Below are 12,102 nucleotides of genomic sequence, written 5' to 3' on the forward strand. Positions count from 1 at the left end.
GCCAGGCGCTTCAATATTTGCTTGCCACAAACCATTCAAATCCATTAAAACGAACATAAACCAGCCGGAACGACTATCAAAGCCAGAACGGGCCTAGATAGTTTCCAAACATGTAAACTTTCCTCGAAAGTTATTGCATCAATGATGCGCTTTAGCAATATGTACGGAGCTTTTGTAATGTTTCGCATTTGTCCTTTTTCACTATGTAAATGCAAATATATTTTCAATTTTGCTTTTTAAATTTCGTGGGCGTTCAGCTCAGAAAACGCGCACACAATTGAGATTGTTTATCTTTCCATTACTAGGAAGCTGATAAATTTTCCAAACACAACACCCTTATATTCTAAGCCTGCTGCGAGGAATGGAGATTATTTTTTTAATAGCCCGTGATTATTTAAAAAAAAATGAAAATTATAAATGTGTGTCATTTAATTTATGCTTTCGTATTGTTGACCTTTAATGCTTTGTAAATTGATTCGTGTAATTGAGCTCCTGCAAAGTTTCCGTTGGAATAAAGGAAGTCTTTCAATAATCTAAAAAGTTTTCCAAGAAATTCAGACAAAAAATCACAACCACCAAGTAAGTGTAAAAAAGTTCTGCAAGAATAACTGGAAGAAATAATTTTCAAGACGATGAAACTTTCGCATCATTGGCTTCAAGAATGGATTTTCCGCCCTTTCCCTTGTTACATAAGCTCAAGCAAATAAGTTTCGACCACATTTTGTGGGATTCAGCCACTCAAAGTCAACAAAGTTTATATTAAAATACCTAAATGGGGGTTCTGGCCACTTACTTGCGAATATTGGAACCGTTTTATTTAACTTTGTTCAATGCTTTTATAGCCGTTCCCAGGAAATGCAGAGCGCACAGCAAAGAAACTTTGTAAAAGTTCGTCTTAGTTGAGTACGAAAAAAAACACGAGTTGGCATTAATTTTTGCCTTCCTGGAAATCAGGGCATTTCAAATGAGATTCCATCAGTTTCCAGAATATTTCCATTCGCAGTTTGTGTGTTTTCCGACCCAAAAAAAACTTTTATTGCACTGGCTAGACTTAGTGGAATCTCTTAGGCAACACATATAGTTTCATGGCACGATGATATTGGCAACAGAAGTATACAGGATGGCCCGAGCTTCAGAAAATTATTTCACAGCAAAGGTTTCGACTACTTACGAAATGGTACGAATGATTTGGAACCGCAATAAAATATGTGTTAATCTAGAATGCACTTCATGATCCTTTTAAGTGGTTGTGCAGATAAATCGCATGGTTTTCAATTAGGTTTCAATTGATGGTTTATTTTAAGGGACTATTTTTTCCGTTAAAAAAGTTCAGTGAAAGTAAGTTTTTTGCAAAATGATTCAACTCAAGAAAACATACGTTTCCTGTGAGCCTTGCTGCATATGTTCTTGAGCTGAATATGCAAGGTAAACAATAAATCTCATTTTTTGCCATGTTTATTTTAAATTGTCTGGAATACTTTTTGTAAAAAGCATAATGTTGGATGCCGCCCTGTAATTCTCTCTAATGCGCCAACAAGAAACCATAAATTTGCGGAAAAGAAGAAGCAGCATAATCCAAAAACTGTACAAAAAATTTTCAAAATTATGTAATTTAATCATGTCCTTGACATAATCTTGTTGAGTTTTCTCCCACATTTGCTAGAAACATAGAGATGCGAATTTATGATAAATAAGATCGTTCCTTTCCAATTCGCGCAAAAGTCTGCCTTTTATTAGCCTTTATTATCCGCAGACATTTTTATGCTTGTCCATATCCCATTAATCTATCGGCTATTTTTGTCTTTTCTAATTCCATTAAGAAATAGTTGAGCCAAATGGTTGGAGCTTTGCGTTAAAATACGGTATAAATCTTACGAAAATAAAAGCTCAGATTAATTCTGAGCGACTAGTTAGTCGGCAATTATCAGATTCATGCCCGTCTTTAAGATGTTCATCTTCCGAAATGAAAATATCTGATCAGAGTGATAATGGTGCATTATTAATCATGCTCGAGTATAAAATTCCCAAATCTTTGTCATTTTTTTAAGAAGCATTATATACTAGCATTTGTCGTTTTATTAAATTTAATTAAATTTAATAAATCTTTTCTTAAAAGAAGGAGTACGTTTCCTCTGTAGATTTAGCAAGAAACAACGTCGAAAAAATCTTTAAAAATTTACCGAGGTTTTAAATTAACATAAGTTTGCCCTAAAATATCCATTCACCTTAGATTTTAATTCCAAAAGTTTTGCAATTTAAATTGCTAGATAGTTGAAATTTAAAGCCGAGTATTGAAAAATGGGTTTCCAAGACAAAAATATATGCAAATGAAATAGGAAATATTCATAGATTTTACATAATAGCTTTTGTGTTTAGTGCTGATTGAAACAGTCAGTTGGGAATGGATTCAGGAATACTCTACACACCGTTAAAGAGGCATTAGCTGATTAATAAATTGTAGAAAACAGATTCAAGTCCCGCATGCCGTTTCTCGGCGCCCAAAGCCTTATCTTGCCATTCTGAACCGGGCAGAGGGTTGACACAATATATCAGAGAAAGCTCCTGCCAAGTTTCCAACTTTTAAATTATTTAAGCGGCCGTAAAAACCCAAGAGCCTTTTAAAAATGTTACGGCCACCCGGAGAGTTGTGAATGTGTTTAGCATAATAGCATAATTGAATTACAACACTAGCCGTTATGAAGTTTTTGCAAGCACTGTTAATTGATTTATATTGCATTGTTCGAAATGGGCGTACTAAAAGTTACCACACTGAAATGCATGGAAAACTCTGCAAAGCACTTTATCAGGACTATAATAATATTTTTCCTTGGCCATAAATTTGCTTGAAATAATTCAAACTTTCGAGTTAAGTTTTTGCATCTTTAGCGCTTGCTGCTAGCCAACAAATGATTATAACTTGAATTTTCGGCTAAAGAAAGCATTTTTCTGATAGCAATTACTTGCGAAATTGATAAAGTAGTTGACTTAATACTGGCAAACCTGTTAAAACCTATTGAGTGTCCGTAAATCCCAACTTACTTCAAAAGGCGAGGGATACTTCCACAATATACATCTACACACAGTCAATATCTAGCTCTAAAAATTTTATAGCTTCCTTTATTGGACAACCAGATAACGGTACTGCATAAAAATGGGTTCTTTTATTGTTAGGCAAACACTTGGGATGAGTAAAGCTTCGAATATATTGCCGATGTGGAATAACGCTTCCAATCAGTAAATCCCTGTAGCTTTTGCCTTAGATGATCTCACGCTGACAGTATAGAAATATTCGGAAATTGCCGACAGCATCTCAAAAGGAAATATTGTGAAATTGCTTCGGATATTAATAGATGATATTTGCAATTGAATTCAAAAAATATCGTTGCAAGTTGATTGAAAATTTTTCATAATCTTGAACAGTATGACACACGTTTTTCATATTTTAATTGGTGGTTAATTAACTATTTCCTTCATTATTTTTGATAGTTTTGTTCAACATAGAAAATTAAAATTGATAGTTAGCGAAAGTTTTAACCCATTAACTGTGTCGAAAACGACTAAAGAACAATATATTCATAATTTAAAACTGTATGACACACACTTTGTTATATTTTTTTATTAGTAAACATTTGTTACATTTATCTGGTACAACACCTCAAAATTCTTAAGGGAATATTAAATTGAAAGCTGAAACAGCAACAAGCACGCATTTACGTTATTAAGTGGATTATACTGCTTCTAAATGGCTGTAGTTCAAAATACGTTAGTGAGGTGATTGGCTTCGTTAAAGAAGCCACAGTGTTTAATTTTTCCTTTGAATTAATTCGGTTCGTTTCATTTACCGAGCTCGGTGTGTGTTTAGGGCTTATTAGAAATTGCCTTTATTTAACCCCGGCAATTCTTTGTGCTTAATAAATTGATTCTAAGTAATGATTACGCTCTCAGAAATGGTAAAAAAATTGAAAACGCCAATTGAAACTGAGGGGCTTTAATGTTTCAACAGTCATTTGGTCGGGCCTGTGGGAAGAATATCTTTAGAAGCAACTCGGTTGTTCCTTTAACGATTATTTGCTGAGTGGGAATGTGTAATTTTCCACATCCAAGGCAGGTTCGCTCGTAATCATAAATCAATTCGTACCTTATTTCCGAACAAAACTCATAACATGGGCACTAGCAAATCGGTTCATGTAAACGTACGTCGTAAAACCGTAGAAAATGTCTCGGCAACGCTAAGGCCAGCTTAATTGGAACATAAATTTTCAGACGAAAACCGACTTGCGACGCTTGCATTGGAAATCGGCGCCAAAGTGCTAAAGCGAATCGTCCAATATTCCTTCCAGGCCGATTAATTTGGTTTCAAGCGGAAATAGCCTTTGCAAGATCAATTAGAAGATTCGTCACTCAAACTGTGTAGATAAAACGAGATAATGATTAATCAAATCAGTTGCCAAGTTCTGACGATGCAGAATAAAGTGGGTCATTTCCTAGACATTGAACTTCATTGAATAATAGACTATTGTATACTCTATTGGATCGGGAACTGGGTTATTATTTGTCAACCACTAAAAAAGCTCTATCAGGAGAAGCATGTTCAAGCAATTCTTCCAAAAAAATTGGTTGCTTGTAGAAAATGCTGTTCACCATTTCTGGTCAATGCAAGTTCATCACTGATTTAGGACAATTTTTGTCTTTTTTCACACAGTTTTATCAATATGAAACTAATTAAGACACACAAATCTGTAAATGTTTGCAACATGAATTAGAATTGAGAACCTCTCAAAAACTCTTGACCCAAAATACCCCAGTTTTTCCTAGACATTTTTTCCAGAAATAAGAAGAAAAAAAAACTATATACTTTTAATTTGAAATTATCAATACTATGACGCATTTTGGCTATGTTAGATTTAAAGCCGACGAAATCTGGTTTATTTAAGACTAAAATATCCCATATATCCATTTCCACTGGCATTTATGAGTTATGTTGCTATTTTTTGTAGAATTATGCAAATTAAATAAAAAATGGTTTTAATTAATTTTATTAAAACTGCAAAACATTTGTCATTCTTAAATTTGCTTTTAATTACATAATCTAAGTTAAGAAAAGATCTAGAAACAAATATAAATTCCCATTAGACCAATGCATGCACTAAGTAGTAGAAAGACAAATTAAATAAATCGATAGAAATCAAGCAAAACTTCTACAACCCCATTAACAAACCATCAATTAAAATTAATTAAACACGATCTTCACAAAGTGCTCTGATTAGGTTGGCCATTGATTGAACAACCTCAAAGGAAAATCCAAGTTGGGCAAAGAACAGCATCTGCAGGCTCTTTAAATAAGGGAGTAAAACTTCTGCATATTGGAATCCATCGTTTTCAGTTTGTAAGTAGAGAAAACTGCACTTCAACTTCAGCCAATATTTACCGGCAACTTGAATTAAACTTGCAATGTTATTTGCACATGGAACGTATAATTAATTTATGAAAGTTTGCGACAATTGGAGCTTAAATAGGAACGACGTCGCTGCTCCAAAAAGACCGTTGATGAGCTAAACAGGGTATGATTTATTCCATTATCTGAATAAGGACCCTTTTATTGCACCTATTTAGTATTGCTCAGCTCAATGCTCTTTAATAGAAGGAGAACACATTAGATAAATAAGGAACTAGAAAGAAACAACAAAAAAAAACTGCAAGTGCAGCAAATAAGCGTGTATCTCAAAATACGGTTGGAAAATAAGCAGATTTAGATTAGAAAATAATGTCATGAGCGTAGAGAAAATGCATCCAATCTAATTCAGTAGAAGTGCACTGAAGCAACAATAGAGCATTTCAATAGCTGAGCTATAGAGCTAGAGCTCTAAAGCAAATTGGATTCAACAACATGTGAAGGCACATAAGTTGTTAGTATTCAAGCGTTCAACGTAAATCAATTGTTTACTGCTAACAACCACAAAGTCATTTAAATAAAATACCAAATTACGATTCAACAGTAAATTTGGTTCAATTTAGAGCGGAATTATTAACGGTGATTCAAATACCAATCTGAAACCATAGCATTTAATTAAGTGCAACTAAAATCTAATATCGATTTGCTACGCGAATAATTTCCTATGCAGTCAGCCACTTTAAGCCAACTCATATCCTAATTTTGGAAATTACCCTGTGCCTATATGCGATTCTGAATCCAATGAAGCTAATGAAGCTCTTGGCGGCTGCTATCATTGAATACTAAAGCACGTAAATAGGCATGTCACAAATTACATTCTAATAGGAATATCGCTGAATAGCGCCGATTTTATTATTGGATTTGCGAGGTTTCCAATGATTTGTTCTGTTCTATAATAGACAATAAAATTCGAGTTAATCCCAATATTAATTAAAATCCATTCTCATAGTTCAGATAAAACATTGGTTTTAGATTTATCTGGATATGCACATCGTCAATCATCTTTAGAATTTTTTACTGGGCATATTTTCATTGTCCATAAAATATTAAATGAATAGAGGGTATGTATAATTTAAGCTATTATATTTAAAATCTATGTGTGCATAACGTGAAATATTTTTTGTTAGACTCTTCAATCGTAAAATATGATTGAGATTCGAACTGGAAAATGACCTTATTAAACCCAGAGAAACTTTAGCCTTTTGAACTTTCACTGCTCAATGATCGTTGGTGCACATTATCCAGAAAATTGCAAGATTGAAGTATAAAATTACCGAAAGATTCATATACAGTAAACGTAAAACTGAATAGCAATTTGAGAGCTCTAACAGCTTATTATAAGGCCCTTAAACGAAAAATGTTGTGTCGTTCGGATAGGAGAGAGTTTAGAGACAAGTGAACCAAATTCTTGTAGGAACATGGAAGAAAATTAATTAGTAAATCCGTTTATCTACTGGATTGGGCAAAATATTTGAAAATTATACCCACATTAAACTGCAAAATTCCACAACCTCTTCGAGATTTTATTCGGAGTTTATGATTTTCCATAGAATAACTTACGCTAAGAGACTCTTGAAACATCAGATAAACTTTCAAATTTATCGGTGAAGTATTAAAGATAATAGCACATAATCAAAACTTTCAATATTAATATACGCAACTTTGCGCTATAGTTTAAACGACGTATAAACAGGTAGGCTTTTCTCAATTAAGGGCGAAAATGTTGGCGAATTGTATTGTATTTTGGCGAATTGAAATATATTTCGCAATTTCAAACTTATATTTAAATATAAAACGGGTTTTTCTGGACTTAAAATTATTGGCGTTATTAACTAAAAACGATCGAGTTAAAACAAATATTTTTTATTCCAGCAATAACAATCCAAAAAACAAAAAAAAAACGAGTGTTCTCAAAAAAACATCTCTCTGATCGATACTTTTTTAGCGCTTTTTTCCACTTTGGAGCTGCCGTAAGTATTTTTCTATTATCAATCTGGTTTATATTTGCACTACGCGCAATGCTCTATTACTTTGCAAACCTTTACCTTTAAATAACGCCATAAAAAGGAATTAAGTAGGTTAAAGTCAGGCAATCGCGGAGGCTCCGTGATCTGACCATTCCAATTCTCTGCTACTAAAAAAGTATATTTAGTAGTGGATCTATCAAGACATTTGCAGTGGTGGGCAAAAGCTCCATCCTGCTGAAAATGCATATTAACCCGAACGAAGACAAGAAAATGGAGCAACAACGCAGAAACAACCTAATTAATATTTTCAATTTGTGAACTTCTTGGATACACTAACATCAAATTTTCTTTTGTCATTCAGAATTGGACAAAGTTGATCCTTCACTCTACAAGATATCACAAAAACTATTTTCGCCAAGTTTTATCTTCAATACTAGCTTGCTATATACAATAATATCTTGATCTCGCTTGAAAAGCGATTGAACTGGACTGTGTGTATAACAGATAAATTGCTAATGCTAATCGTTAAAATTTTAATAGAAAAGAATTAAATGCTTCTTTGGCTATGAATAATATTTTAATTAAATAAATCTCAATGTTTTAACCTATTAATTTTTTAAAACTTTATTTACTGTTACATAGGGCCATTAAAACTATCAAAGTCCAAATTGGAAGTTTCTGATGTAGGAAGGAGGAAAACAGACTGGAAACTGATGATCCGTAAATGCGCTTGATTAAACCCGAAATCATCTTTCTATTAATAATTCATACACACAAAATCATGAGCGTTTCAGTAGTTTAAGTTCAAAAAATCGATGAAAGCTTAATTTGTGAAGAACCTAATTTGTCAAGGACTGAAAAAATCACAAATAATTATCTTCAATGATTTTTTAACTCTAACAATATCGAATTACTTAGCACTTTGTATTCTTGTCCCGACCTAAAGTTGCAACTTATCCGTGCCTGCAAGGTTGAGTTGCTCCTTGACCGTGGAGTTTTAAAGTGGAACATTCTAGGTTTCATTAGACTTGCCATGATGTTGACATAAAAATAGCTGCTGGAAACTCCAGAAGGACTTTAAAACTTGCTCTAAGCATTCTGGGCTCTGGCTGGTTTATTAAAGCTATTATTGAATCAAATACCTAATTTATTCACTTAAAAGTTTATTCAATAGCAGATTTTTTTATGTGATTACTAAACAGAATTGTTTTCCATCGTGCCCGGTCGCAACGTGCTAACGCAAAATTACGACGAGTAGATTAAAACGTCATCCTGGAACTAAATCTTGTTATGTAGCTGATTTAAAACAAGTCACGTAGTTGTAGACACACCGCAAACAAAGCGTTACCAACTTTGATATGGCACAGCAATTTGTTTGTATAAAATGAAGATCTAAGTAATTTAAGAGCCACCTCTCCTATGAAATATTACCAGTCTTCATAAATCCCATCTAATATTAGTGAAGACAGATTTCTGATCTTAAATTTCTCATTTCCTTGGCTTATTGGTGGTGAAATTGAAAACGTGTGAGCCATCATTCATAAAACCTGTTCATTATTCATGCCCAAGTCAATGGGATTTGCGTTAACTTTTTCAAACAATGGAAGCTTTAGACAGTGTGAACGCAAGATTGTAATCTGCAACTTATCACAAGGCAGGGTTTAAGTATACGAATCTTCTGGAGAAAGTTGTTTCAATGGGACTAGCGCATGTTTAAAAAACTACATTAGCCATAAGTTTACTTATGGAAAATAAGACACACACAAATGGGAATTTGCATTGAAAATCCTATAAAAATTAATTAAAAAAACAACGTCGTTTGTGTTCAAAATCGACAAGTTCTCTGAATCTCAACGCCCGAAACTTCGACGTGAATCTTAGCCAAAATGAGGAAGTTTGTAAATGAACGTAAGTTAAAATGAACGTTAATTTCAAGTTAATTGTTTTATATTGTTTTGCGCCGCAGCCAGGACCAAATATTTGCAAAAAAAATCGATCGAATCAACTCACGGAATTTAAAGCAACCAAGCAAAGCAAATGCTCGATAATTTTATATTGGACTTGACATACAAAATGTTCAATGAAATAATTGATGAAAATTCACGATAATCATATTACGGTAAAGATCAAGACTCATATTATGGTAAATTGTTTATTTTCGGTATAGAGTCGTTATTTGGGTCGCAATCAATATTCTAAAGTTCGACGATTATTTTTTATATGTTAAGCTTATTGACCAACAGCAAATTTGGATTTATTTTGGAGAATAAGTACCACATAAAAGTTCCAACTAATGGTAGAAATCCGGAGACTTTCAACTCTTGTAGTTCACTTATTCGGGCATTCGTTATATTAAAAAATAGAGTCTGGCAGCCTCCATAAAATGTAATAAGTATATTTTGATAAAACAGCTTTTTGCATCTTTTGATCAATTTTTAAGCAATTTTATTTAACAATTCAGCCCGTTCCTCTTTTGGCCAAATACTATAACAAACTAAAAAAATTGAAAATTTAAGTGATGAATTTAATTAATAAGAGCGTGTAATGAAATAGACTGCGTAAAAATAGTTAAATAGAGCATTTTCACAACTGAAACTTTTTATTAAAAAAATTATTCTCACTTAGTTCAATCAATCACAAGTCAATAGCATAAAACAGCATTTTGATACTAACGTTATTGACTTTGATTTATTCAGTAATGTTAGCTGATCAATTATTCAAAAATTGATTTCTCTGACTAAATGCGTCTTTTCACATCGATCTGTGTAAAATTCTATAGCTTCGGGTGTTTCATGCTGCTAATGTTATAAACACGAGGAACAATTTTAAATACAGTGAAAACAAAGCAACTCTCAATGCAAATTTAAAACGGCAATTTGGCAGTTTCTTTCTTCGTAACGATTCACAAAAGGAAAATTAGTTGCATGAAGTCTCCAGCAATTTTTCACAGTTCGCATGAAACTGCATAAGATTCCTCGCACGTGTGCTCTAAATACATCAGTGTCATGCGAAAACTCGACTCCTTTTGGGTAGTTTCTTTAGTGTAAAACACGTACTCTCCTCGACTGCCTTAAAGCTACACTTCAGATGATATTAATTTCGCGACACTGTTGAACCTCGTAAGTGCCAATCAGTCAAGCCAGTTTTCTGGGATGGATAATCCTATCATGCTCTTGTAATTGCTAAAAGCAAATTATACGCGAATGAATTTCACTGTTCACAAATTGAATACGAAAACAAGTGGTTTGCTTACAGCAGCTATGAATAGTAGACAAGTAAAGGAGAATTACGCAAATGCTTTTCATACTTGTAGATACTTTCGAAGTAAACAGTTCACTTTAAAATATGCGAAAACTCTTGCAGTCTTACCTAAATATCATGCACTGATGCAAAACTGAAAAACCTTCTCAAAACACGACGAAAGCGAATCTTTAAATTATCTTATAATGTGCACTAATTATTAATTATAATTAAGACTTACCAACAGATCAACACATAGTAATGTTACTCAATGATTTAATATTAACGGGCTGAAATAGTGAACTTTGTATTGTTGTAATCGCAAACCACGCAAATACATATAAAATGCAATCGATCCAAACAACACTGCAGACATCAAAAGTGAAGACATACAAAACTGTTCTTAAAATTTAATTGAAAATGGGCTATCGGTAAGATCCACGAATTCTTAGGCTGCTAAACGGTTTCTTAGGTATTGGAAGCGAGCTTCCCGTACAAACATGCAACGTAATAATTATGCTCGTAGGTACATAAACCGGAATTTTAAATTTTGCAAACAGTTAACGTTAAAAGCAGAAAAAACTGGCGGACATGCACTGTCGAGTTTTTCACTAGAACTTTTAGCCTTCGGGAGTTTTGTCGGTCGTGACTTATAAACTTAAATTTCAAGTAAACCGTATTTTAAGCTAGAAGATAGAAGAGCAATATGTTATCGGTCGACCTGAATTTATTCGCGAACTTGCCTTATTGCTACAGCACGATACCGCTAAAGTGGTTGTAAATTCTCAAATCTTATGTAAAATATAGAGAAAAAGATGCATTATTCACGAGAAAAGTGTTTTATTTGGAGTTTTATTGGATTTTTCCTGAAAATGTTGTAATAGTGCTGAATTTAAACCATTCTACTTATTCAGATGACTGGTTACGTACTTATTGGGAACTGAAAAGTGTGAACCCCATAATAAAGTGCAGCCTTTTTGAAAACAACAAAACTTTCAAAATGCAGATGAAGGAAACAAAATATGTATTTAAGAACCAACTTAAAAAAAACAGCTCAAATAGGCTCAATATATTAATAGCAGCTACAGACTTTTCCAACACCAGCTAAATTAATAAAAAAAACTATCAATCAGTGACTAAAAAAGTCCCCCAAGATACGCAAAGTTTCAAAAGGAAGTGAAATAAATCACAAGTCGGAAACTTTTCCGGCTTCCTACTAAGCGCGAAGGCAAAAACAGTCGACAGATGGTCCAGCTACGAGCATGTAACATTCGCTGACTGACCTTTGAACTCGAGAACAGAAACTTGAATGCAGGATATTTTAACTTTGCCGCAACAATTTAGCCTAATCTGGTCAAATGCCACCAGACACAATGCAAAATTCAGCATAAATTTAAACAGGAAGGAAAAAATGGGATCCATCAATGGGAAATAGTGTTTTCT

At 33.4% G+C, this 12,102-nt stretch overlaps 1 protein-coding gene across 1 annotated transcript in view; it reads right to left on the reverse strand.

Moving 5' to 3' along the window:
- Positions 1-11,064, reverse strand: part of LOC109533609 (octopamine receptor Oamb) — a 75,640-nt gene extending 64,576 nt beyond the window's left edge. Inside the window, exon 1 of the mRNA XM_019898966.2 lies at positions 10,901-11,064. The gene's annotated coding sequence lies outside the window, so the exon portion shown is untranslated. The remainder of the gene's footprint in view (positions 1-10,900) is intronic.
- Positions 11,065-12,102: the final 1,038 nt, after the last annotated feature.

Source organism: Dendroctonus ponderosae, unplaced genomic scaffold (genome assembly GCF_020466585.1).
Source record: "Dendroctonus ponderosae isolate FM_Combo_2020 unplaced genomic scaffold, Dpon_F_20191213v2 Dpon_F_20191213_5, whole genome shotgun sequence".
In the NCBI taxonomy this organism is placed as follows: domain Eukaryota; kingdom Metazoa; phylum Arthropoda; class Insecta; order Coleoptera; family Curculionidae; genus Dendroctonus; species Dendroctonus ponderosae.